The sequence below is a fragment of the Trichosurus vulpecula genome, chromosome 1, assembly GCF_011100635.1.
Source record: "Trichosurus vulpecula isolate mTriVul1 chromosome 1, mTriVul1.pri, whole genome shotgun sequence".
Classification (NCBI taxonomy): Eukaryota; Metazoa; Chordata; class Mammalia; order Diprotodontia; family Phalangeridae; genus Trichosurus; species Trichosurus vulpecula.
Window position 1 is genome coordinate 293896639 of NC_050573.1, and position 27791 is coordinate 293924429.

A 27791-nucleotide genomic window follows, 5' to 3' on the forward strand; every position below is an offset into this window, starting at 1 on the left:
AAGGAAGAAATAGTGGCATAATGTATCTGAGTAGTATAGAATGAGGAGGAAGAGAAAAAGGGGAACTCTTACAGTTTTTTTCAGCAATGATGCAGCAAGGTTCTCAGATTAAAAAAATGGGATGGGAAGGCATGAGAAGTTTGAGGAAGGTTGAAACAGTTTGGCACAGATACTGTGTCAAGTGGGATAGTGAATAGAATATGGATATATGAAAAGTTTGTTCTGGACCTACTCAGTATAGATTTATGATTTTCTCCAGCTTTATTCATTAACACATGAGTAAGTAGCAGAGACAGGATGGAGAGAGTAACCAAAGGCTTAGACTTGGCAGCACAAGATCTGAGGTCACGGTGAGGATAAAGAACAGAGATCGGGGTTCCAAGGCAGAGGGAAGAGTGGAATGATGATACATTGTGATCAGATAAGGAAATTTCACTGTACAAGAACATGGAAATGGAATACTTAAGGTTGATGGCAAGATCAAGGGTTTGACCATTTCTGTATATAGCTGCAGTAGGTTGGAAGAGTTCAAGGGAAATAAGTAAGTTGAGAAACTGGCAGGTTAGGGTATTTGAGGGTATATCAATACATATGTTTAAGTCTCCTGGTACGATGGCAGTAGACTGAGCCAGGTACTGAATTCATTGAGGAAAAATGGAGAAAATCCTAACAGCTACCAGATTCTTGATTGGGTGGTAAATATGGTCTGATAATGAATAAATCTGGATTTGTGATGAGTGACAATGTTCTAACTCATGCACATGAATCCAGGGGTATAGAAGATATGAATTATGTGGCTCCAAAAGTGTTATGAGAAGCCAATTTTCATTTGCCCAAAGCCTTCCAATTTTATAAACATTTCATTTGCCTTAAACTGGTGTGTGTGTGTGTGTGTGTGTGTGTGTGTGTGTATGTGTGCGCGTGCATGCGTATGATTTATTTCATCATAATTGATCCTTTTCTTCTGGAAGAAAGAGGAGGAAGGAAAATGATGCACTGAGGTTAAAGTTCCTAGATAGGCATTTACAGACGTACTAACAGTAAAGTTTCTAAAAATAGTGGAGGAGGAGCCCAACTGCCTTCTCCCTGCCCAGAAAATTCAACAAATCATAGAAAGAGGTTGGGGCAGAGGGCAGTGTATTGTGACAGCAACAGACTTCAAAATTTGCCAAGTGATGCTTCAATATTTACCAGTAAATCCCCACCTACTGACTGGGGACCCCAAACCCAAGAAAATGAGCACTAGTCCATTTCTTCCAAGGGCCTAAAAGAAATAAAGGTAAATATAATAAAAATCATCCAGCTGACCTTAATGAACTCTAACAAGAAGTCAGAAAACTTTAATATTCCCTAGCTCACCTTTTAGGTTCCTCTTCATTGCTTTTCATGTGCATTTGAATGTAAGGGAGCAAACTGAGTATTCCCTGTCAGTAAATGCTTAGTTTTTCTTAGCATAAGAATATGGGGGAATGGTAGGAAGAAGTGGTGCATTCATATTTATGGGTAAAACTAATGCAAAATTTCTGAATGCAATGGAATTTTTATGACCTCAAATGCGTTGTTTTATTTAAAAAGATATGTCTTCTCTTAAAGCATACATGCATTTTAAATTCAAATTATTTTTGGTGGTAAAATGAAATTTAATCTAAGCCCAACAACATACCATTAAGTTTTGTAGTTCTTGTAACCCAAAACTAAACAGAATGCAGAAGGTTCTTGAAAGCAACAGTATTTACACGTCTCACTCGGAGGTCTATACTTTGAATTCTGGATGGAAGAAGAAATGACTGAGGGCAGGGTGGCTTGGATTATGAATATTAAAATGCTTGTAAATGGAGAGAAAAAATAATGTCAGAATTTAGATGATACAAATTCTAAGACTATTATTGCAAAAGCACATATTATAATTCCATTATGAGATACAAAAAAGTCTCAACACATTATGCATTGCATAAAGTATACTAAACAGAAGTTGACTAAGAATTTAATATTGCCACAACTATGTTAAAGTTCTTTTGAGTTCTTATGACTACAATTTTTTCAGTGAAATTTATGTTTCCATCCTATTCAAAGTACCTAAAAGGAAGTGCAATTGGAGATTTCTGTAGGAAGACTATATCCTGGGAAAGTATGGATTCTCAAAAGGTACATAAAATCCTTTTCAATATTCAAGGAAGATAGTTGATAACATTTTCTTCACTCTTCTACTCAACAAATTCCAGTGGCTGCTTGTTACTTCTAAAATCAAATAGAAACTCTTCTGTTTGACATTTAAAATCCTTCGCAACATGGATCTGACCTTCCTTTCCAACCTCTGTAGTTCTGTCAGAATGGCCTTCTTGCTGTTCTTTACATGCCACATTCCATCTCCTGTCTCTTTGACTTCCATAAACAATCAGTTAATAAACATTTCTTATGTTCATACTATGGGCAGGCATTGTGCTAATCACTGGGGATACAAAAAGAGGCAAAACAGAATCCTTGCCTTCAAGGAACTTAAAATTCATTTCCATCTAATGGAGGAGATGACAAGCAATTATATACAGGATAAAATGGGAAATAATTGAAAGAAAAGCTGCTAAAATTAAGAGAGGTCGGGAGAGGTTGTTCATCATGCTTAGAATGCCTTCCTTCTCATTTTGTCTCTTTGAATTTCTATTTTCCTTAAGCTTAGCTCCAGTACCACCTGTTATAGAAAACTTTTCCTGTTTTCCCCAGTGTTCACATACTTTTATGTATGCATGTTGTCTCACCCCCTTCCCATAGAATATAAACTACATGAGAATAGGGTCTATTTCTTTTTTGCCTCTATAATCCAAGTACTTATGTATATACCTGTTGGTTGATTGACTGAACATGATGTTCTTCCACGATCCGTGATATGGGGCCTCTGAATAGTAGACATGAAAATTTTTTGCAAACTGAAAAACACTTCACACATAAAAGATATCATTATGAAAATCATGGTTTATATGTACATTAGATTTATTTATGTTGGAAATTCTTACATTCTTACCTTTAGGGTAATTAAAATAATAGAACTAGAGGCAGAAGGTTTGAATTCTAGGGCTATCTCTGCTTGCAACATACCATATAAACCTGGCACATAGCTTAAACCCAATTTCGTCATCCATTAAAAAAAGAAAATGAGTTAATGAGAACTTAGCCTCACATAGTAGGCACTTAATAAGTATTCATTGATTGGTTGCCTGCCCACCTCACAGATTTGGTGTAAAGATCAAGTAAGATCTTCATTTGTAAAAACACATTGATGATTTTAAAGCATTAATGTCAGGTATAATTACTAAAAATGTATTTGTCTACATATATATTAGAAATAATCATAGTGTAGGCTGAGATTTAATTAAAAAACCTACACTAAAGATGCTAAAGCTAAGTTACATGGATGGGTGGTTGATGGCTATTTTATAAAACATTTTGTTCAATATTGTCAAATACGGCACTAAAATCGAAAATAATGAAGAATGTAAAGGAGCTCTGATCATTAACTAATAAGACTCAAGAGATCTTCACCTAAGTGGAAGAGAGCATTTCTTAGCTGTGCCTGAGATGGAAATTAAGTTGGAAACAATCAGAGAGATTATTGTTAGCAAGGTGATTGGAAAGTTGAGAACAGAATCTCTTTCCAAGAACATTACTCAAAAACTGGATTTACAGAGAACAGTTAGCCATGGAATGTAAGCTGAACAGAGGGTTGATGAGATAACAGAACAGTCTGAACTTGAAAATTTGGGGGAACTGTACCAGTCATAAAGAGGTCATTAATGGCTACTTTGTGAAAAGAGAAGTTTAAAAAAAATGTTCATGTTCTTATAAAGGAGGCTGTTACTCATTAAAAGAGATGAAAAAACAGCTGAATGAATACTAGGAAGTGTATTTAAATTTTACAGACATTGTATATAATGAACATTAGATGACAGAAGCATCTCCAAGTATGCTGTATGCTTTTAAAATTATAACTGTCTCCCCCACCTACACAGCATACCTAAAAAAGCCAACAAGCAGCACTTATTGCTGGAACAAGACACATCTTCATAATGTGATTTACTCTTGTCCTTCTTTGTCCCCTCGCTTCTGCCTGACTAAGTGGTCATCTCTATACATCTAGCCAGGAGCTCTCTGACTCATCAGAGGGCAGGTTTACCAAGAAACTTTTGACATTTGTCCAGATTAGATTCTTACCACATGATATTATTTTGATTGACTTGGCCCACAAAACAAAACAAACAAACAAACAAACAAGAATAGTGATAGAGGATGTGATTTTTATGTAATAGCTGGGGTTTTCTTTAACAAATACAACAGAATATATACATCAGAATTATGTTGTCCAACAATTTGATGTAATGTTTTCTTCCTGTAATGAAGCAACCTACCATTGCTCAAATTATTTTTTGGAACTTCTCTTTGGAAAAATCACTCAAGGTCCATTTGTAAGCCACATACTTAAAAATAAGAGCCATTCTTCACTTAAAAAATCAATTTACTCATGAAGCCTAATATATAGGTCATAAACAGAGCTGAAAGGGGTCTTAGAGGTAACCTAGTACAAGTTTCCCCCCCCCCCCCCTCTCTCTCTGCATATGGAGAACCCAAAGCTCAGAGTCCCATACCCAACAAGTTGTCTCCTAAAGCTTTTACCTAGGCCATCCTACACTTACGTTCTTGATGCCATCATCAGTCTCATGACTTTCACTCTCATCTTTATATAAATGAGTCCTATTTCTATACTTTTATAACCTATCTTTATATATGTGTGTGTATAAATACACACATACACACCCAGATACAGACAGACAGACACACACACACATGTACTTACACACACATGGATAGAACCTTTCCTGAGCTATGGTCCCCACTAAATAAATTCCTGTTGGACATCTTCAAATGCATGTCCTATAAGCAACTCAGACTCAATATGTCCATTATCTTTCTTCAAGTAAACATTCCCATCTTCCTAACTTCCCCATTTCTGGCAAGAAAGAAAAGAAACAACCATTTATTAAGCACCTACTATGTACTAGGAATTGTACTTAGCATTTTACAAAAATTATCTCATTGTACCATTTCCCTTCCAATCACCCAGGTTTATAATTTCAGTTACATGTGCTTGTTCCCTCTCCCTTATGACCAATGTCCAGTCAGTTGACAAGTCCTGTCAATTCTACCTCAGTGACATTTCCCCAGTCCTTCTCCTTTTGCCTACACACATAGTCTCCAACCTACTTCAGATCCTTCTGCCCTGGACTACTGCAATGACCTTCAAATTGATCTCTCTGTCTCAAATCTCTTCCTTCTCCCAGCTATCTATACTTTATACAAATGCCAAATTGGTATTACTAAAGCAGGATTCTAACTATGTCATTCCTTATTCAACAGACCTCAATGGCTCCCTAGTCCCTGTTGGATAAAATACAAATTCAGCTGTCTGGCATCTTAAAATCTTCACAAAATGGTTCCTACCTGTGTTTTTAAAATATTTTCACATTATTCCCTTCATATTCCCTACATTCAGTCAAAGGAACCAATTTGATTTTGTTTTATTTTTTTATATGGACTCAGAAAATGGGAAGTAGTCAGGTAATAGAGAATGAGTATGAGATGATCTATAAAAATATTATCAGGAAAGCTAAAGTTCAGCATGAACTCTGGCTGGTGACAAAAGTAAGGAAAACAACAACAGCAGAAACAATAATTTGTATAGATAAATCACAAGAAAAAAGGAGAACCAAAGAAAGGCTAAGACTATTCCGCTTTGCTTGCAGTGGATGGGACTAACTACAGAGAGAAAATAGCTGCTCATTTATTTCTTTGTTTCTGTTTTCTTTGCAAAGGGAAAAGACCTATGTATTAGAAATGATCCAACAAAAATGACTAATGAGACTCTAGTTTTCAAGTAAGCAAAAATAATAGAGTGTATAAACTGAAGAACTTGACTTTGGTTCCTGGTAAGATCTAGAATGGATCATAAAAGAAATGACTGGCAAATAGAAAAGGATGAGGTGGTTACTAAGAGCCAATATGACTTCATCATCATCAACATCCAATCTAATAAACATCTATTAATCACCTGCTATGTATGTGTCAGGCACTGTGCTAAGCACTGGTGATACAATTAATAGAAAGTTCCTGCCCTCAAGAAGCTTACAATCTAATGGAGGGGACAACACACAAAAAGAGGCAGAGATGGGCCAGGGGTGGGGAGGAAAAAGGGTTGGATTACTCAGGACTTCCTGGAGTGGGGGTACCTTGTTCTGCAGTGTTGAAATAACTAGACAGGGCAGTAGATGCAGAGTAGAATAACCCCAAAAGCTTCTGCCCTCTATAAAGAAAGGCATTGAGAGGAGTTTGGTACTCCACAGTCCAGCCCTTCTGTAAGAAGGCAGAGGAGGTTAAGGAAGGTGGTATGAGTCACTGCTTTAGTTAGAAGCTTGGTGATGAGATTAGAGGTAATGAGCTTTACCAGGAAGGACATCTTCTGTGGAGTTGAAACAAATCAGGCCAGACCTTAGATCGAAGATGCAGAGTAGAATGAACTGGTCATTTCAGACAAACCTCATTTCCTTTTGCAGGGGATTTACACCCCCGCCCCCACCTTCAAGTGGCCAAACATCATAAATAGGGGCTGGAGTCATTGGCAGAGAACTCCTTTAGGGTAGCAGGCCCCAAGCCCGTTATGAGGCCCCTGGGGGAGGGGTGAAATGTAATCTATGTGGTCTTCCAACCAGTGAGGGCCAAAGTAGTCAGTGTTTCACTTTTTTTAAAAATTTATTTATTTAACATATTTAGTTTTCAGCACTGATTTTCACAAGAATTTGAATTACAAATTTTCTCCCCATTTCTACCCTCCCCCCCACTCCAAGATGACATATATTCTGGTTGTCCTGTTCCCCAGTCAGCCCTCCCTTCTGTCACCCCACTCCCCTCCCATCCCCTTTTCCCTTCCTTTCTTGTAGGGCAAGATAAGTTTCTATGCCCCATTGCCTGTGTATCTTATTTTCTAGTTGCATGCAAAAACGTTTTTTTTGTTTTTGAACATCTGTTTTTAAAGCTTTGAGTTCCAAATTCTCTCCCCTCTTCCCTTCCCACCCACCCTCCCTAAGGAGTCAAGCAATTCAACATAGGCCACAAATGTATCATTATGTATAACCCTTCCACAATACTCATGTTGTGAAAGACTAACTGTATTTTGCTCCTTCACAACCCATCCACCTTTATTGAATTTTCTCCCTTGACCCTGTCCCCTTTCCAAAGTGTTTGTTTTTGATTACCTCCACCCCCATCTGCCCTCCCCTCCATCATCCCCCCCCCTTTTTTATCTTCTTCCTTCTTCTTTCCTGTGGGGTAAGATACCCAATTGAGTATGTATGGTATTCCCTCCTCAGGCCAAATTTGATGAGATCAAGATTCACTCATTCCCCCCTCACCTGCCCTCTCCCCTCCTCCCACAGAACTGCTTCCTCTTGCCATGTTTATGTGAGATAATCCACCCCATTCTATCTCTCCCTATCTTCCTCTCTCAATATATTCCTCTCTCATCCCTTAATTTGATTTTATTTCTTTTAGATATCTTCCCTTCATCTTCAACTCACCCTGTGTCTGCTCTCTCTCTCTCTCTCTCTCTCTCTCTCTCTCTCTCTCTCTCTCTCTCCCTCCATATATACACACATACATATATGCATACATACACATTCCCTGATATATATATATTCCCTCATATATATATATATATATATACACACATAAACATATATATATATATATATATATATATATATATATATATATATATATATATGCATATTCCCTTCAGCTACCCTAATACTGAGGTCTCATGAATCATACACATCATCTTTCCATGTAGGAATGTAAACAAAACAGTTCAACTTTCTTGCAATTTCTTTTTCTTGTTCTTTTTCTTGATTACCTTTTCATGCTTCTCTTGATTCTTGTGTTTGAAAGTCAAATTTTCTATTCAGTTCTGGTCTTTTCACTGAGAAAGCTTGAAAGTCCTCTATTTTATTGAAAATCCATATTTTGCCTTGGAGCATGATACTCAGTTTTGCTGGGTAGGTGATTCTAGGTTTTAAACCTAGCTCCATTGACCTCTGGAATATCGTATTCCAAGCCCTTCGATGTCTTAATGTAGAAGCTGCCAGATCTTGGATTATTCTGATTATGTTTCCACAATACTCAAATTGTTTCCTTCTGACTGCTTGCCTTGTTTTCTCCTTGACCTGGGAGCTCTGGAATTTGGGGACAATATTCCTAGGAGACTTATTTTTGGGATCTATTTGAGGAGGCGATCAATGGATTCTTTCAATTTCTATTTTGCCCTGTGGCTCTAGAATATCAGGGCAGTTCTCCTTGATAATTTCTTGAAAGATGATATCTAGGCTCTTTTTTTGATCATGGCTTTCAGGTAGTCCAGTAATTTTTAAGTTATCTCTCCTGGATCTATTTTCCAGATCAGTGGCTTTTCCAATGAGATATTTCACATTGTCTTCCATTTTTTCATTCCTTTGGTTCTGTTTTATAATATCTTGATTTCTCATAAAGTCACTAGCTTCTACTTGCTCCAATCTAATTTTTAAGGTAGTATTTTCTTCAGTGGTCCGTTGGACCTCCTTTTCCATTTGACTAATTCTGCCTTTCAAGGCATCCTTCTCCTCATTGGCTTTTTGGAGCTCCTTTGCCATTTGAGTTAGTCTATTTTTTAAGGTGTTGTTTTCTTCAGTGTATTTTTCAGTATTTTTTTGGGGTCTCCTTTAGCAAGTCATTGACTTGTTTTTCATGATTTTCTTGCATTCTTCTCATTTCTCTTCCCAATTTTTCCTCCACTTCTCTAACTTGCTTTTCCAAATCCTTTTTGAGCTCTTCCATGGCCTGAGACCAGTTCATGTTTTTCTTGGAAGCTGTTGGTGTAGGCTCTTGCACTTTGTGGACTTCTTTAGGCTGTATGTTTTGGTCTTCTTTGTCACCAAAGAAAGAATCCAAAGTCTGAGACTGAATCTGCCTGGCCATATTCCCAACCAACTAACTTGACCCTTGAGTTTTTCAGCGGGATATGACTGCTTGCAGACTAAAGAGTTCTATGTTCCACGTTTGGGAGGGATGCGCCAGCTCTGCCACACCAGCATTCCTCCTTTCCCAAGAACCCCCAACCCGGACTGGGCTTAGATCTTCAGCAGGCTGTGCACTCCTGCTCTGATCCACCACTTAATTCCTCCCACCAGGTGGGTCTGGGGCCGGAAGCAACTGCAGCTGTAGCTGCCCCACCTCTGCTGCCCCGGGGCGGTGGCTGAACCTCGAACTCCTTCCACTCCCGCAGCTTTTCCCAGTAACCTTCTCCTCTGTCTTTGGTGTTTGTGGGTTGAGAATTCTGGTAACTGCTGCAGCTCACTGACTGAGGGTGCTAGGGCCCGCTGTGCCCGGCCCCTAGCCTGGTTAGTCTGCGCCGCTCACGCTGGACTCTGCTCCGCTCCGCTCCCAGCTCCCAGCTCCCAGCTCTGTGTGGGATAGACCTCACCCAGAGACCATCCAGGCTGTCCTGGGCTGGAGCCCTGCTTCCCTCTGCTGTTTTGTGGGTTCTGCAGTTCTAGAATTAGTTCAGCGCCATTTTTTATAGGTTTTTGGAGGGACCCGTTGGGGAGCTCATGCTAGTCCCTGCTTTCCAGCTGCCATCTTGGCTCCGCCCCAGTGTTTCACTTTTTTGAAAGGATTATTACTGGCTCAGTAGATGAGGAAAATTCTGTGGATAAAACTTTGCTAGATTTTAGTAAAATCCTTTATAAAAAAATCTCATATTGTTCTAGTGCAGGATATTGATATATGTGGATTAGAGGGAAATGCAGTCAGATTCAGAACTGTTTGTATGTCCAGATTCAAAGCATAATTGTTAATGTTTCAATTTGAACCAGACAGGAGGTCTCTAGTGGAGTACACCAGGGATCTATACTTAGTCATGTGTTACATAACATGCTGATCAATGACTAGGATGAAGAGGCTTGAATGGTAGACTACTTGAATTTTCTAATGACACAAAATTTGGAAGGACAGTAGGTGCCAAAATCAATATACAAAAAATTCAACAGGCTGGAGCATTGGTTTGAATCTAATAAGATGAAATTCAGTAGGGTTAAATGTAAAGTCTTGCACTTGGATACAAAAATATTATCAGGTTGGGAAAGTAAGAGTAGAGAGCAGTGGCCTGAAAAAAGATCTTGGGAAAGCTAGAAAAATGCCTCTTAGAAGATATGTGTCTTATGCAAGATTACACAGGTAAGTAAGTAGCATGTCAAAGATCTGAACTGAGGTTCTCTTTCCCATGCTGATAAGTACTGCCTCTCATTTATCTTTCCTTCTAGAGCCTAGAAAAACAATGAACTTGGATAGTTTATTAATATTTGGTGAATGAATGGATGAGTGACAAAGGATAGCCTGGTATGGTTGGTGACCAAAATTGGTTATTAGGTGAATAAGGATGCTGACACAATTAATTGTTAATAGAGCAGGACTGGAGGTAAAAGAATATTATGATGTATAGGGTATTGGAGGAAGTGGGGAGATGTTTCCACCTGTTTCAAGCCTTTCCCTTCCTGCTTCCTCCTAGACTTTGATTTACTCATTATCCACTCTGTTTCCTGTAACTTCAAAAGTGCCTTTTCCTCTGGCTCCTTTTTTTGTGCCTATAAATAATCTGTCTAGGTTTTTCCTATCCTAACACACAATCAATTATTCAACCAACCAATCAATCAATAACGTTTATTAAGCACATGCTCTGTGCCCTCCCCTCCCCTGCCATACACACAAACAAAATACAGTGCCTGGAACATATTAGGTGCTTAATAAAGTTTATTAACTGACTGACTTATACCCTACATTCCCTCAAGTAAATTAAAATTACTAAACACATCTAAATTCCCGCAGACCCTTGTTTTCTCAGTTTAATCCACACCATTCTATTGAAATTGCTCTCTTGAAAATCACCCAATGATCTCTTGGTCACCAAACGTAATGATCTTTTGTCAGGTTTCATCTTCCTTAAACTCTCTGCACCATTTGACACTGTGAACTGTCTTCCTTCCTCCCTGAGCTTCCCTGACACTGGACTATTTTGGTTCTATCTCTCTCAGTGGTAATGCTCTTCTTACAGTAAGTCAAGCTTGAAAACTTGGAGTCAGCTTTTATTCCTCCCTCAACCCACTACATCCAATCAGCTGCCATGCCCTGTTGATTTTCCCTCCATAAGCTCTCATATTTATCCCCTTTGTCCTGTTCCCTTGCCATCACCCTAGTTCACTCATTTATTATTGCTTTCCTAGACCATTGAAAAAAGTGCCTAACTGGTCTCCCTGGCTGCAATATCTCCCTGACACATTCTGTTGTACATGTTATACATAGACCTGCCAGGGTAATCTTCCTAAAATATTGCTTTGATTGGGTCACTCTCATGCTCAAAAACTTTCAGTGATTCCCCATTTTCTATAGAATAAGACTTAGATTCCTTATCTCCAATTCAAGGCCCTTCACAATTTGGCCCAACTTTCTTTTCCAGACATGTCCCTTACTGGTCACCTATAGCCAAACAAAATTAATTAACTAATTAATTAAAAATAAAAAAATAGCCCATCTAGATTACTTACTACTCCCAAAACATGCATTTTGTCTTCTCATACCTTTGTTGGTCCTGTTCCCTCTGCTGGTAATATTCTACACCACGTCTCTTCTGCCTATCAAAATTCTACCCATTTTTCAAATCCTTGTTCAAGAGTTATCTCTTCTTGGAAGTGTTTCCTGACATACCCCATTCCCTTAGATGAGAATTATTTCTCTTTTGACATAACATAGTAATTTGTATATTTTATGAGACTGATCACAAACTATCTTGGAATAAAATTACTTGTGTTCATGTCATGTCACTGTATATTGATTATAAGTCCATATAGAATGGAATCTTGTCTGTAAAATTTTCACTCAAAGTGCTAGGGGCCCAAAGTCCTAATACATACCAAAGTATTTATAGCAACACTTTTTGTGATTGCAAAAAAATTGGAAATAAAATAAATGTCTATTAAATGGCTAATGGCTAAACAAATTGTGGTTCATGAATCTAATGAAGTATCACCATGATCTAAGAAAGGATGAATGTGATGAATACAGACAAATATAATTAAGAATTAAATAACAATTAAACATTAATAAGATGTATTTGATAATAATTGCTAGCATTCACATAGTGCTTTTGGGTTTGCCAAGAACTTTATGGAGGTTATCTCATTTGACTCTCACTACAAACCCATGATGTTATTACCCACCTTTTACAGATGAAGAAACTGAGGGAGATAGGAATTAAGTGACTTGCCCAAAGTCACACAGCTTGCAAGCTTCTGAGGCTGGATTTGATCTCAATTCTTCCTGACTCCAGTTCTAACTCTATCCACTGCACCTCGCTGTTCTGTCAGTGTAATCTGAAGAACAAGAGAAAAAGAAACACTGAAGGCCATAAGCAAAAATAAAAGGGAATAATGAAAATTTCAACCTGATGAATGATATTAATATCAAGGACAAAAATTTGGTCAGCTGTGAGAAGTGATTTACCACTCCTTAAGCAGAAGTGAATAAGAGCATACTTCAAACAGAAAGAAAAAGTCAGTTGAAAAAATGGTCACAGAAATTAGTATAATATGAATTATGACATATTACCAGATCTGTGATTCAAAGTAGGAAAGAGGGGGATCAAAAGAAGAGAAATTATGAAAAAAGATTATGCAAAAATAAATGGAGAAAAAATTAAAATTAATCTGAGAAGTCACTACAAAAAACAATCTAAGTGGATTTACTATACCTAGGCTAGATTAGGATTGATTAAGAGATGAAAAACTGAAGGAATGATGTAAAATGCCAAGAGTCCATTGTCATCTAGAGCACTGAGCTATACGAGCCCCAAAGTTTCTACATTAAGGTTTGCCTCAGCTTCCTCATCTTTAAAGTAAGCTGGAGAAAAAAAGGGTAAACCACTCTTAATATCTTTGCCAAGATAAAGCAATAAAGCATTAAATCTTTTGAAAGAATTACAACATGGATTAGACCAAAAAATTTTTTAAAAATCTATGATGTGATAAAGGAACTGGTTGTCTTGAAAAATAACTTGGTGGTTTTTTTTGGGGGGGGGGGCGGTGTTGTCATTGTTGTTTTGATAGTTCAAACCTCAAGGAGTTCTTTGGCAATCTGTTTTGTCAGACGGATTTTTGTACTTTTCCTCTTTTCATATTAGCAGAGTATAATTCCTCCAAATGTGACAGAATAATCTTTAAACCTTTAGATTAAAATTTAAGTGATTTTGGAAAAGATCTGAGTACAGCTTTGCTCTCTGCTCAGAGCAAATTCTCAAACATAAAGTTAGAGCATTAGTATTGTGATCATTCAAATTAATCTCAAGTTCTCATGCTGGAAAAGGAAAATCCTATTTACAGCATCTCTTTACCTAGAGATTTTTATTTCAGATGGAATCTCCAAATCATATATGGAGGAAACTGAGTATTATGCAAAATACCTTTACTGCAAGTCAACCTAGTATTCTTGGCATCACATAGAAGTCACTCACACTTTCTTCGGAGTACTCAACCTGTAAGGCTTGATTTGAAATTCATGCTTCTTCATAAACATGCCCTACAAAAAGATTATTCTCCTATATTAACAGGATAGGGGAAATAGAGAACTGGCTAGGTACATGTAGCTATAAAATATTTTCAACAGATGATCAATAGTCAATATGGTTAGACATGTTATATAATACAGTCTATGGAGAGAATCTGAAGTTAATTATTATAATGAAGAAATTATAATAAATTCACTTTAAAGACTATCTCATAGTTCTGTGAAGGGAAAGATCATAAGCTTGTATTTAAATAGGAAATATAGGACTGGTTTTTGGAGGCAGATCTTTTAATTTTAGTGAGGAAATATTTGAAATAAGAATTTACCACACATATTTTTGTAGCAAAACACTGGTGGTTTTCCTTTCCTATAATTTTCACAAAATCTGTAGAATACATGCCCCTTTTCCCTACTAATCCCTTCCTTTATCAGGTGTGCATAACTAAAAAGTACTGACTTTCTGACTTTGAAGGTACCACTAAAGACCTGTAATCCAACTGGTGCCTAACTAAGAATAATCTCCCAAACATGGGAGGCTATAGTGGTAAGATTAGAAAAGTTCAGGAACTTGTACAAGTCACTTCACATCTCTTTTATTTTTCATCTGCAAAACGAGGAAGCCGGACTAAATGGTCTTTAAAAAGTACCTTTCAGCTCTGTGTATGATCCTGAAAAGTAGTTATCTAGACTTTGTTTAAAGACCTCCAATGAAACCACTTTCTAAGGTAGCCTATTCTACTTTTTCTTTCTATAATTTCATTCCACTGTTTTTATTTTTGACCTTGAGGCCAGGCAGAAGAAAAGCATTTCCCCTTCTACAAGACAGCTCTTCAAATACTTGGAGACAACTTTCAAGGCTCCACTAAGTCTCATCTTTTCCAGATTTTTTGAATCAATCCTCATATGACAGGGTCTTAACGCCTCTCACCATGCTGAGCAAACTCCTCTAGACACACTTGCACTTAATAATGTCCTTTCTAAAATTCAGTGTCCATAAAAGTGGTCCCACACTAGGGACATTACACTTGTCAACACAGCCTCCCATTCCGCACCATTGACTTATATTGAGCCTATAGTCCACTGAAGGTATAAGATCTTTTTTACAGGAACAAATCAATTAGAGTATAACATCCTTGAAAGAATAGAGGTATTTGTTTTTGTCTCTCCTGTCTTCTCAATATGGTACTGTATTTCATACAGTAAAGCCCTTGTTTTAATGGGTTGAATTGCATTTTTTTAATGTAGCAATATAATACATGAAGGAAAAAGTCAAACATTTCTGTGGCATCAATTTAATGAGAGGGGGTAATAATAGCTAAAGTGAGCCCTAACAGAATTTTGTGACTTTGAAAATATTTAACAGCAAATACTCCATGATGGCACCCTTCTAAATGATAAAAGCATAAGAATATGAACATATACTAATTGTTTTTAAAAAATTATTATTATGGATATTTTAAAGATACTGTCGTATTCATTTAATTAAATTAAATTTGTTGATGTTTATTATGAAAGATACCATAAAAAGAGCAGCCAGGTGGCACAGTGGATAGAGCACTGGGCCTGGAGTTCAAATTTGCCCCCAGTTACTTACTAATTATGTGATCCTAGGCAAGTTACTTAACCTTGTTTGCCTCAGTTTCCTCATCTTTAAAGTGAGCTGGAGAGAGAAATGACAAACCACTCAATATCTTTGCCAATAAAACCCCTAATGGGGCCACAAAGAATCAGATATGACTGAAGAGTAACAACAGAAAACGAGACTTGAACATGTGTATTCCTTGCCTCTTATCACTTATAATCAAGCAATACAAAAGAATAGAACTAAAGAAAGTGAGCAAATAATTTAACCTCTTTGTGATTCAATTTTCCAATCTCTAAAATGAGACTATATGATCTTGAGTCTCTAAACTATTTAAGATTTTTATTTCTCTTTCAACCCTCTGACATTTTATATTTCTCTCTTCAAAAGTTAATCTTAGCAGTGGGTTGTTGCATGGTCAACTTATTCTTCCAGGAACTGATCAAATTAGCAGTAGTCTACATATGCCTCCTCCTAGCTGACAACATTCTAGCTAAAAATATTGCAAAGTGCTTTTTGCTTCGGCATACAAGAAGGTTGATGTCACCAAAAATTACGAAGTTTATTCTTTTTTTTAAGCATTTTAAATAAAGATGCTTTTATTTAGGGATTCACTTCAGTGTTTTTTGGAGGGGGATGGTCATCCCTCTCCTCCCCCACCTCAGAAAAAATCAAAATAGGTATGCTATATTATAGCAAAAGTGACATGTACTGAACCACTAGTTAAAATATCATGTTACTGGCCATGAGGTTCATGAACCAAAGTTAAATTCCTGGGTCAGGCATGCATTTGCTAGTTCTTTGATAATTGGCAATAATTTACTTCAACTCCCTGAGCCTCAATTTCATCATCTATAAAATGAGAATAACAACAACAGCAATAATTGACAGATTTCTCTTTAAGACTCACAAAACACTTTACATATATGATTGCATTTGAGCTTCACAAAAGCCCTCCTGGGAGGCAAATAGGTCACATATAATGACGCTTGCCTCATTTACCTCACACAGCTGTGAGGGAAACACTATAAATGCTAAATAAGTGATTTGCTACTATTTATAGACATTCAGAAAATATATTGATAAAAATCTGATGCCATTAAGTTTTATTTTGTGAAAAATTTAATCCAACAATAAATTTGAGATATTTAAGCCCTCTTCATCAGAGCTTAAATTGGAGTCTAGAGATCTAGTTTTTCCCTAGTAACATCTTTTGGTGGATGTAGGAAAAATGGAAGGAGAAATGTGTGCCCCTTCTCAGGTATGGCGAGGGGGGTTGGGGAGATTTCCATTGTAATTTTTCACCATCAAAGCCCTGCTGTTAGATGAATAGAGCCCACAAAACCCACCAGTAGTCAATTTGTTGATGGGGACAGTTTAAGGAGTGATTAGATGGGCTTTGACTTTTCCTTTTTAATTTTTGCTTCAGGCATTTTTTTCTTTAGTTTTATAGCTATTATCAACATCTTGGTCACAGGAGTGGGGCGAGCTAGGAAATGAAATTAGATTCTCATTATTACTCCATAGGAAGTCAATTTCCTACCTGCACCCCCAGCCTCCCATGGTTGATCTTTTTCTCTGACAAAATAAATAAGACTGAACAAATGAATAGCTCATCTTCCTCCTCCTTCCATCCTTCCTCCTTAGTGAAAGCCTTGGGTTTACTATTTTGAAATGGCTTAGTGCTTTCAGAAGATATTTTCCTTCCAAAGGTCTTTTTGTTCCCATTGCCCTTCTGGTCAAGAGAAACACTCTCAGCCCTAACAAGCTGCTCTCCTACTGCCCAGGAAACCTTGAATGTACCTTTCCCTTTTAAGTTGCTGTAATTGTTGCAAATATTGATAAAATGCCACTCGTTTGAGGCAAAGTCCTATCCTCTGATATTTGTGGAATATACAGAGTAGGACATATGTCAGTAGGTGAAAACCCATTTAATTTATTTTAAGGACGTTAGCTTGGGATCTGAGTGAAGATAGATCCAAGTCCCTCAGATTGCAGACTAATAAGACAGGAGTAGCAACCCAAGGGCAGGATCCTCAGTGGCTCACTATGTGGTCTTAGGCAAGCCATTTAACATCGTGTATCAGTTGCTCCATGTCAAACAGAAAGAAAATCAAATAATTAACCAGAAATGTTATAAAGATAATTAACTGGTGATCATGTGGCATTTAGAAAATACACAGTGCAATGTAAATCCACTACCAAAACACCGTTAGAAACATTATCTGTTTTCTTTCACTCCAGTGTATTGTTAATTAGGTAGGCCTCAAGTCAGAAAAAAGGTGATGCATACCAAGGCTAAGGCAAATAGTCCCAAACTCTTCATTATTTCCCTCAGTAAAATTTGGTACTTAGACAATCTCACAACCTATAGCTCCATTGGATTATGTTGAGATATTTAAAAATATATCTATTCAATTATACATACTGCATCCACTTCAACAACTGAGGATCAGGAAGCATGCTAACTCTTCCTGACTGTCAAGTGTTTCAGTATGAGAAAGGAAGCAATCAGTTCTGCAAGGGTGCCAAGAAATGTTCACATTGAAAACTAACTCTGACCCTTTGCATCTCCCCTTGATGTATTATATTCCTCTATTAGAATGTAATCTCCTTGAGATAGGAGTGGGATTTTTTGCTTGTATTTCTGTCCCATTTGCTTAGTGCAGGTAAACAATCACTTAATAAAGGTTTCTCTTGTCTGCCTCTGTGTCTGTCTCTCTGTGTCTGTCTCTCCGTCTCTGTCTGTCTCTGTCTCTCTGTCTCTGTCTGTCTCTGTCTGTCTCTGTCTCTCTGTCTCTGTCTCTCTTACTCTCTGTCTCTCTGTCTCTCTGTCTCTCTGTCTCTCTCTCTCTCTCTCTCTCTCTCTCTCTCTCCCTCCTTGCCTCCTAACCTCCCCTCCTCCCTCTTTCCTGCTCTCTCAGAAATAGGAAGGGAAAAGGGTTATCTCCTGGATATGAGATGTATCTCAATCCCAAGAGCTACAGTTACAGGAGGCAGTGATTTCCTACCCATGTGACATTGAGAGCAACAAATAGAAAGAAATTAACGAGGCTCTGAACTTCTAATTATAATGATGTTCAAATGCCAATGTAGAAACTCTCTTAGGTGAATCCCTCTTGGTTTCAGCAGGGAAGGAAGCTGGGATGTCGTATTTGCATAATAATCAATAAGCATTTCTTGATCACCTTTGATTAACAATGATTCAGGATATGTTTTCCTAAACTTCTGCAACTCAAAAAACAAAACAAAAACAAAGAACAACAAAAAAGCTGTTATGAATGACATATAGAAGAAGTAAATTAGAATCTATGAGATAAGAAGGTACTTGGAAGGTAAAAAAAAGGTTCAAGGTAAAAAAAATAAATGAAAACATTTAATATCATCTAATCTCAAGGGACTTAAATATTTAGGATCCTTAACCCTAAACCTCTATATACTCCCGGCTTAGGCAGAAAAAGAACAATCTCATGTTTGTTCTTCAGGGTTGGCTCCCAGCCTCTACACCTCCTGCCATTCAGTCTGATCTTCCCCTCAGGCCCCAGAACACTAATTCTACCAAACTGTGCAAAGGAAAGGGAGAATAACTAGAGAAGGAAAGAAGAAAACATGTCTCTTTTTAGCTAGCATCTATGTAATTTTTAAGATTTACAGAACACTTTACACACATTACCTTCACAAATACAGTGTGAGATAGGTACTATTATTGTCCCTATTTTAAAGATGAGAAAACTGAGGCTTTGAGAGATTAAGTGATTTGCTCAGAGTCAGACAGCTGGCAAGTATCTTGATCAGGATTGGACTGAGACCTTCCTAACACCAGGTCTACAACCTCTGTTGCATGGGCCACATAGATTAAAAGAGCCTCCATACTCCAGAGAAAGAGGAAACCCATCCAGGCTCAGTCCTTGGGAGTTTGGCAAGGACCTGGACAAAGACCTTTCTTCACAAATTCAAGGAAGCTGAGAACAACCAGCAATAAAGAATCTATTGCAGTGGAAGGGGGAGGAGCAAAAGAGTGAGGTGAAAAAACAGAGATAATTGAGAAATATGAGAGAATAGATAACTGATAGATGACAGATAGACATAGATGATTAGAAAGATAGATGATAGATAGAAAAATGATACCTAGATTATAGATGATAGGTGCCTTGATAGATAGGTGATAGCTAGGTGACAGATAGATGATAGTAGCTAGCTAGCTCTACAACGTTTATTAAGTACTAATTATGTACTAATGACTGTGATAAGTCCTAGGGGTATCACAAGATAATACTTGCATTCAAAGAGCTTACATTTCCATGGGGAAAACAACCCATAAATCAGAGCTGGAAAGGCAATACAACGTGGAGATGGTAGGAAAGCATCAGAGGCCTGGTTCAGTGAAAGACAGGTCATAGTGTCACAGCCAAAGATTGGTGCTAGGGGTAGAAACCAAAGTTCCTGCTGATAATGATGATAATGATCAGAATGGATCAAAGATTAAAAGGCCTAGGGGAAAAAATCTGAGTAATTATATAGTTCACAAGCAGATTAATGTAAAGGCAGAAAGAAGAATAAGGGGAAAAAATGGAGAATGCAGAATAAAATGAACAAGTGTTATATTTTGGCAGCCAGATGATGCAGTAGATAGAACCCTGTACCTGGAGTCAGGAAGACCTGAATTCAAATCCATCCTAAAACATTTACTAGATGTGTGACCATGAGCAAGTCATTTAACCTCTGTTTACCTGTTCCCTCATTTGTAAAATGGGGACTATAAAAGTACCTACCTCCCAGGATTGTTGTGAGGATCAAATTAGATAATAATTATAAAGCATTTTGCCCAGTGCCTGGCACATTGTAAGCACTGTATAAATGTTAGCTGCTATTATTATCATTATTAGATATATAACCAAAACTGTAAGGAAAATTATGCTGACTCCTTAGATCGTAGAACAATGGCTAGAAACTCCAGAATGTCTCAAAAAAAAAACCCCAAACAAACAAACAAACCGTAAAACTGTTAAACTATGGTATTAGGGATACAACTAGGTTGGTAATCAGAACTCTCAGAATTTAGAAAAATAGCAAGATAATGGAATTTAGAAGACATAATGGATATTTGAGAGGCTCTGAAAAAGAAAACGATAGATGTGGAACACAAAAAATTGAAGTGCAAGAAATGTTGGTAAAAGAGGACCAAAAGGCAACCATATTAAAAGGCTACTTGGATGTTGTACAAGCTGAAGCAACTGACTTTGAAAACAGGATGCACAGAAATATCTTAAAGATCATAAGTCTCTCAAAAGAACAAAACAAAATTAAGAGAAAAACCCTGAAAAACATAATAAAGTAAATAAATTAAGAAAACTCTTCAGAACTTTTGAATACAGAAAACAAAGTACTTTTTGACCACAGATCACCAGGAGGAAAATGCAGGCACAGATACACACTCACTTGCAACTCTAAGGTATGTGGTGATCAAATTTCATAATTTCAATAACAAAAATACCCCAAAAACCACCACCACCACCACAAGTTTTGGAAGCTGCCAAAAGACTTTCAGCTTTGAAGGAGCACCAACTTGATAAATCTAGATTTCTCTATAGTCATGAGAAATCAGGGGAAGAAGTTAAATAGAACATTCTAAAAAGCAAAGGAGTTAAAGTTGTATCCTAGTGAAAAAAGATGGACTTTAAATAAGAGTCATATCTGGAAAAATAACAACAGAAGTAAATAGAATAGTAACTTTCAAATACACCTATCACAGATAGATGCAAATTATAAATATAATCATGCAAAAAGTAAGTAATGAAATAAATTCTCTCACATTTATAGACTATTAAATAGTAGGTATATGACCCAGGGGTAGAAGAAAGAACAAAGAAGGGTGTCAAGGCAACTTAAAGAATCTGCAGAAGGGGAAGAGGAATAGCTGAAAAAAATACCCCACAGTCTCATGTCCCCTTATAAGTAAATCAATATATTTTATGGGAGGAATAACACAGTGGAAAGTTTTAGGAATGGAGAGAGGGGAGGTAACAGGCAGAGGTGAGATGCAGATGTACCCGGTCTAAGTCTACAAATAAATATTTAAAGGATAATGATGTATTTGTCCTGGATATCCTATAGACATCTTAAACTCAACATGCCCCCTATTCCTAACTTTTGTGTTACTATCAAGGGGCACTGCCATCTTCCCAGTCACCCAGATTCACACCTAGGTGTCATCTGTGTCTCCTCACACTCTTTTACCACCTCTCCTCCCCATATCCAAACTGTTGCCAATCCTACTACTTTCATAAGAGCTCCTCATATGCCTCCTTCTCTCTTCTGATATTTTCCACCATGCTGGTGCAGGCCCTAATCAAGTCATGTCTAAACTATTGCAGTAGTTTTCTGTGGTCTTCTTGCTTCAAGTCTCTTTCCCATTTCCAGTACTCACCATCAAATTGTTCTTGTTGTTCAGTCATTCAGTGTCCAACTCTACATGACCCTGTAGATGTTGTCCATGCTGTTTTCTTGACAAAGATACTTGAGTAGTTTGCCATTTCCTTCTGCAGTGTGTCCCCAGTTTATAGATGAGGAACTGGAGCAAACTGGAGTTGAGTGATGAGCTGTCAAATAAACCTTCCTAAAGTACCTATCTGACCATCAAACTTCTCCATTCAAAAACCCCTTTGCATCCAGGATAAAATATAAAATCCTCTGTTTGGCATTCAAAACCCTTTCCAGTCTTCTTACACCTTCCTCACCCCTACTTCCTTTTTGCTACAATGAGCCTGGCCTGTCTCCTTTTCCGTTCATCACACTCCATCCTTTAACCATGGACCGTTTTACTTGCTATTTCTCATGGCTGAAACTCTCTCCCTTCTCATCTCTGTTTCCTGACCTTCCTTGATTTCTTCAACTTCCAGCTAAAACCCCATCTTTTATAAGAAGCCTTTCACAATTTCCCTTACTGCTAGTAGCTTCCTCTTGTTGATTATCTCAGTTCTTATCTTTCATTCTCATAGAGGACCAAAATGATGTCACTATGTTGGAGTCAAGTGTCTATGTGTCTGACTGTGGCTGATCAGATCAATACAAGCTCAGAAGGCTCTACCACAGTTAGGACACAAATAGTCTACATGAAGATTTGGAGTGGAGACGTCTCTTAATTTGCACATCTCACGTTTCTTTTGAACTACTGCAATTCTGCTATGTTCATAAAGAACAGTGCCTTCTTTGATGTTGGTATGCCATTCTGGGTGACTCTTTGCCAGTGGAAGGCACTCATTTTGTCAAATCATGGCTGAATTGTAGTTGGCTACAGATATAAAAATTCATAGAAACCTTGAGAGTATCCTTGTATTGCTTCTTCTGACCTCTGTGTGAGTGTTTGCCTTGTGTATGTCTCCATAAAATAGCCTTTTAGGCAACTTATATTTGGTGTTCAAACAAATTTATCTTCTATATGCCACAGAAACCTCTTTAGCTGGAAAACTGATTCAAAGTATTCCTTAATTACTTCACACATTGGAAGTCTTCTCTGCCCTGAGAACTTACCTTCTGATTGGTTGGTTCCTTCTATACTCTCCAATTTAAAGAGGAGACCTAAGCCAAAGATTTTTTCACCCCTCTTTGAGCTGCAACACTGATTCCTCTCCATAGTGCTTTCTCCGTCATGACACAGGCACTAGGTACCTTTCTGTCACTGTTTTCAGTTTCCTTTTATGTTTCCTCTTCACCCATTAGAATATAAGCTCCTCCAGAGCAGGGACTATCTATCTTTTTGCAAGGGCTGAACACGATGCCTGGCACATAGTAAGCTCTTAATAAACACTTATTAACTGATGACTATATATTTTGTGCATTTTGCATTTCTCTTCCATATTAGATTATAAGCTTCCTGAGAGGAGGGATTGTTTTTGTTGCTATTTGCTGTATCCCTACTGCTTAGCACACTGCCTGGCACATAGTAGATGCTTATTAAATGCTTGTTGAATTAACTTTAAACATTATTTTGGGTAAAGTGAAAAATGGGGTAAAAAAGGAAGGATGGAAGAAATTGGGATTAGGATTAGAAAGGGAAAGGAAAAGTTATCACCAAAAATCATCCCTATAGCAAAGAGATTTTATGCCTTTGATAAAAAAAGTAATTTATAATGAGATTACTCTGTGGGAAATTTAGACATTAGGAAAATTCCTTCTCTGAGGATGGGTTGTACCCTACCAAGACTGCACTTCACCCCACCCCTTGTGAATACCTAAGGACAACCAGCATCCAGAATATTATGACAAAAACTAGAGATCAAATGACTTGGCTTTAGGGTAATCATGGTCATATCAGATGAAATGACCTGGTGTTATGACTTCAGGACACAAAGTGAATTCTATCACATAACATTGCTTCCATGTGTCATTGCTTCCTTTGTCAATTGATATTTTTAAAGTGACTGACAGCCAAAAATAGGAGGATAGGAAAGGGTAAAATTTGTAAGTGCAGTAACATTGAAATAGGATATGAGAAAGTTCAAATCTGGCACTTCAGAAGCTTTAAACTCGTTACAGAGTATACAGAAGGAAAGTATGTACAAGTAAAAGCATATAAAACCATGAACTAGAGAATAGAATACCAAATAGATCAGAATGGAAGAGAAATGGTGAGGACAAAAAAAAGGAAAAAATGGAAAAGAATGATGCAAAAATGCTGTTTAAAATGGGATGTGAAGTGGAAGCGGGGAGGGGGGTTGAACCATATATTTAATTTAATTTAATTTAATTGGGAAAGTAATTGGTCAAAAGAAGAGGAGAGAGAGAGAGAGAGAGAGAGAGAGAGAGAGAGAGAGAGAGAGAGAGAGAGAGAGAGAGATTTCAAGGAATTTGAAATGGGTCAAGCAAAAAAGAGTTAAGTGAAAGAGAAAAAAAATGAATAGGAATACAAAACCCTACAAATTTGTAGCATAAAAGAAGCATAATTAAAAACAAAGACACCTGCAGAATGAAAATTGGAGGATTAAACAAAATTTACCATATATCAAATGATTTCAAAAAAGCTGGAGTAGTAATCATGGCATCAGACAAAACAAAAAAATTAAAAAATCACAATTTTGAATTATCAGAATGAGTAAAGTGTTGAAGCCAGCTCATTACCAACTTGTAAGAGCTAATAATTAATTTTTCAGATATTTTGTGAGTTAGTCATTGAAGCATAGTTCAGGCAGCCCTTGAACCATTAACATCTGCTTTAAAAGAACTAGTGTCAACTATAAAAGAGTATATTTTCAATAAATTACTGACTATGTTAAATGGTTGTGCTTCTAATAATGAGTATTTGAAAGTGGATGTAATCAAATTTTATTCTAATGCTATCTGTGCAAGACAAGGAAAAAAGTCTGGAGTAGCTATGAAATTGTTAGAAAATTTTCCTAAAATCATCATTTGGCACTTTAAATCATTGATTGCAATTATCACTTGATTATTCAATATCTGAAGTAAAACACCTTAATAGTTTTTAAAATATTTCTGCATAAGAGTCATTCTGTTTATCACTAATCTAATAATAATAAAAATCAAACTAAGCCAGAAACAGTAGCTAGAGAACTTGATTTTGAAATTAATAAAATTGGCTTAGTACTCAGGCTAAGATGGGAGGTATGTGCTTTACAAGTTGCTACTATTTTATGGCATGAATATTCTGATTATATATGCATTGTTTTCTATCTTCTTATTCTTATTTGGCAAAGAGGTTAGTTACAATTAATTTCTTGTAGGACCGTGCTTTAATGATTTTCATTCTTGAAGAATTTCCATTACTCTCAACTTGATTGCAGTCAAGATCAACTAACATTCAGAAAGCACAGAAGTTAATCAAACATACCATACAAGTTTTGAAAATTTTAAAGATTGGTACTAGAGACCATGAATCTCAAGATGAAGATTTGATTAAGTCAGATAAGTTTAGGGACATTCAATATAATAAAAATAATAAATTTAAAGCACTTCCTAGGAATGTGTTACTAGAAAATTTAACTCAACACATGAACTTAGGTCATTAATTGGACAGACAGAACAATGAAAGCATTTTATTATTTTGATTTATTAGAAACATCTACTTGACTTTATGAAGAATAAATTTAACTGTGGATAACTGCTTTTAAAATGTGTCATTTAAGTAAAATTTTAAAGCATAAAAATTATTTGAATGATTCTCAGGATTTTTTAGAAAATAGTGTGACAAATAATTTTCCAGTTCGTGCAACTAAACAAAAAGCTAAAAATACTATTGTGGTCAGTAGTACCAATGCTTAAAGAGGTTTTAGTTTAATGAATATAATCTCTGTGAGGATGAGAAATAGTGTAATGGCAGGTCATATATCAGATTTCATGACCATAAATTTATTGGGGAAAAATTTAGCAGATTGGAAGGCACTCATTTTGTCAAATCATGGCTGAATTGTAGTTGGCTACAGATATAAAAATTCAGCAGAAATTGACAAAAAGCATTCTGTAAGAATCAAAAAAGAGTATTGCAAATTTTGTCATTATTATTTGCAAATTGTGTGCTACATATCATTTATTTCACTAAAATTTATAATTGTATGTACAGTATACACACACATATACTTTTTTCTCCTTGAGAGCTGATTGTTAAACATTTATCAACATGCTATTGAAAGAACCTGTAATATACAAGTGTATACTATGCAGTCCAATAATTTAAAATAAATGTAAAATTACCAACATAAATATAAAATATCCACTTTAAGACATAAAATACCATGCTTAACCAATTGGATCTCATAAAATTAAATTCCATTAGCTGTAAAAGAATTACCAAAGTGCAGAGGCGGAGAAGCACTAGTAAAGACAAATGTATAGGTTAAATCTATCAATCATTTAATGAGCAACTTATGCCTATGCTATACAAATTATTCTTTAAAATTAAGAAAGAAAAAAAAATCTGTGAACATTTTATGAGACAAATAGTTTTAGTACCTTAACTACAGAAGGGTAAAGTAAAATATGATACTGTTATACTAAAAAAAAAATCAATGCAAACATTTAAAGTAATACCATAGCAAAAACACTATAAGAATACATGCAAAAAATTATTCACAGTGACCATATTGAAGTCATAGCAGGGATTCAAGGATAGTTCAACATGAGGAAAACAATATAAAAATAATATTAAAAATAGAAACAGCCATATCAAAAGCTCATGCTAATAGGAGAGTAAAGATGATGGAGTAGAGGCAGGAACTCACCTGAACTCTCTCAACATTCCCCTCCAAAAAACTTTAAAATAAAAGCCCATATCTAATTCTGGAGTGTCAGAGTCAACAAAAGGTCAGGGTGAAACAACTTTCCAACCCAAGACAACTTAGGAGATCAACAGGAAGGTCTGCGATGGTGGTCAGGCCTGGAGCATGACACAGGCCGTGGAGCAGCAATGTCAGCTGCTGGCCTTGGAGGCAGTTGCAACAGGAGTAGGAGCAGCTTCAGGAGCTCACAGCCCACAGAGGGTAAGAGATTATAATCAGAAGGAGATTATAAGGTTGATTACAGCCAGAAAGAAACCATTCAAATATTGTGGATCCATAGTCAGGATCATGCAAGATTTAGCAGCTTCCACCTTAAAGGATTGAGGGGCTTGGAATATTATATTCTAGAAGGCAAAGTATCTAGGATTACAAAAGAATAGCTTACTCAGAGAAACTGAGCATAATCCTTCAGGGAAAAAATGGATGTTTAATGAAATAGAGAACTTCAAGCATTCCTGATGAAAAAACTAGAGCTGAATAGAAAATTCGACTTTCAAATGCAAGATTAAAGAGAAGCATAAAAAGGTAAACATGAAAGAGAGATCATAAGGAATTCATAAGGTTAAACTGTTTATATTCCTTCATGGGAAGATGATACGTGTAATTCCTAAAAAAAACTTTTATCATTATTAAGACAATTAGAAGGGATATATACAGAGGGCACTTGTGTGAGTTGACTAATGATTTTTAATAAAAGAAATGAAATGGTAAGAAAGGGATGCACTGAGAGAAGGGAGAAAAGAGGAAGAATGAGAAAAATTATTTCGCTTAAGCATTGCAAAAGAAAGAGCTTTTACATTGGAGGAGAAAATGGGAGATAGCAAGCAATGCTTGAACCTTAATTTCATCAGAATTAGTTGAAAGATAAAATAATATACTTTCTCAGTTGGGCATAGAAATCAGTCTCACCCTACAGGGAAATAGGAGTAAAAGAAGATAAGAGAAGGGGTATGCTGATAAAAGGGAAGGGATATTAAAGGAGGCAGTGGTCAGAAGCAAAACAAGCTTTTGAGGAGGAACAAGGTAAAAATAGAGAAGGATAAATGGGGAAAATAGGATGGGGGCAAATTCACAGTTAGTAATTATTACTGTAAACATGAATGGGTTTAACTTACCCATAAAGTGGAGTGGATAGTGGAATGGATCAAAAGCCAGAATCCAACAATATTTTGTTTATAGGAAACACACTTTAAACTGAGAGACTCACACAGAGAAAAAACAAGAGACTAGAGCAGAAT